This window comes from Monopterus albus, unplaced genomic scaffold, assembly GCF_001952655.1.
Source record: "Monopterus albus unplaced genomic scaffold, M_albus_1.0 scaffold15.1, whole genome shotgun sequence".
Taxonomy (NCBI): domain Eukaryota; kingdom Metazoa; phylum Chordata; class Actinopteri; order Synbranchiformes; family Synbranchidae; genus Monopterus; species Monopterus albus.
Window position 1 is genome coordinate 183,864 of NW_018127895.1, and position 2,122 is coordinate 185,985.

Here is a 2,122-nt window from a genome sequence, read left to right on the forward strand (position 1 = left end):
AAGAGAAGCATGAATGTCCTTGAAGAGCTGAACATTTTGATAGCTGAAATAGCTGAAAGTTTGCTGAAGTAGAATTTTCCCATTCATTTGAATGGGGCAAGATTTTCAAAATAAAACTAAATATTTAAAATGTATGAAGTTTAGAAAACTTCTGAATATTAGTATCAATGTCCTTGAGTTTAGACTGGTTGGTTAAGTTTAGTCAATATTGTAGTTATTAATTGCAGGGTTAAAAATGGTTATGGTTAGGGTAATTTGTATGGGCGGGTGTTAAAATTTGGAAATTAAGTTGGTTAAGGTTAGGCCATACAGTTATTCATCAGTTAAGATTAGGCATTAAAACTCCAAGCGTCAGCGGTTAAGTTTGGGCAATAAAGTTACTGGTCGGTTAAGGATAGGCACTAATACTCCAAGCATTAGCGGTTAAGGTTAGGCCATATAAAGACAGTACGGTTAAGTTTAGGCACCAATCCAAGTGGTTAAGATTAGACCATAAAGGTTATTGATCAGTTAAGATTAGGCAATAAGTACTATTAATAAAGTGGGTCCAGGTAGTGTAAACCCAAGCGCTAGCGGTTAAGATTAGGCAATAAAGGGATTGATTGTTTAGGTTTAGGCAAAAGGTCCAAATGGTTAAGGTTAGGCAATATAAGTTATTGATTGGTTAAGATTAGGCGATGAGCACAATTGATAAAGTGGGCCCAGGTAGTGTAAACCCAAGCGCTAGCGGTTAAGATTAGGCACTAAAGAGATGGATTGGTTAGGTTTAGGCAAAAGGTCAAAATAGTTAAGATTAGGCAATATAAGTTATTGATCGGTTAAGATTAGGCGATAAGCCCTATTGATAGAGTGGGTCCAGGTAGTGTAAACCCAATTGTTGGCGGCTAAGGTTAGGCAATAGAGTTAGTGATCGGTTAGGTTTAGGCAAAAGGTCAAAATGGTTAAGATTAGGCAATATAAGTTATTGATCGGTTAAGATTAGGCGATAAGCACTATTGATAAAGTGGATCTAGGTAGTGTAAACCCAATTGTTGGCGGCTAAGGTTAGGCAATAGAGTTAGTGATCGGTTAGGTTTAGGCAAAAGGTCCAAATTGTTAAGATTAGGTCATAAAAATTATTGATCGGTTAGGATTAGGTTATAGGCCTTATTGATAAGTAGGATCAGGTAATATAAACTCAAGCGCTTAGAGTTTAAGGTTAGGTAAAAGAAGGGCTGACTTTTGGTTGGGTTTATGCAAAGGGTCCAAATGGTTAAGATTAGACAATAAAAGTTATTGATTGGTTAGGATTAGGCAATAAACTTTATTGATAGAGTGGGCCTGGGTTGTGTAAACCCAAAGCACCAGCGGTTAAGTGATAGCGGGACTGAGTGGTTAGGCTTAGGTCAAAGGTCCAAATGGTTAAGGTTAGGATATAAGGGTTATTGAACGGTTAAGATTAGATGGCCAGCCCTGCTGATTTAGGCAGGAGAAGAATTAATCGGTTAGGTTTAGGTCAGAGGTCAAATGCCCCAATTCAGATCGAGGGAGGATTGGTTAAGTGTTTAGGCAATAGGCTGGGTGGTTAAGTTTAGGCTTTAAACTTTTAGTGGTGGTTGGTATTAGTCTTTTCAGCTAAAAACGTTTAAACTAATTAAGGTTCCTCAGAGAATTGGACAATGACTGTTATTTGTGGTGTCTTTATTCCATTTTTGCAATTTTTTAGGATGTGTAATAAAGAATTGATAAAACTTGTTGACTTCTTAACGTTTAGATTGCTCTATTTTATCTGTTTTAATTCTTCTTTCTTTCCAGGGTGTTGTTACCACTGTTTGAGAACTGATCCCTGTTTATTCTGTTTTGTATATACATTGTCTAAGGTAGTAGTTGGTTCTTTAAATTTAGAAACTAAAGAATTCTGTGTTTTAAGGTTTAAATACGCAGTGGTACTATTCCTTGCTATTAATGTAGGAGCTCAGGTCCCTTTAACCTGTTGTTATTTGCCATGCATTTGGCTCCATCTTGTGGTGCGCGAGGGGGATTGCACCAGTCGAGTAGTCCTGTATGGAGATAAAATCCTATCAAAAAATGTTACAAATGCGTGTTTAACATTTTGTCTGTAACAAGCGATTTGTGTGTGTGT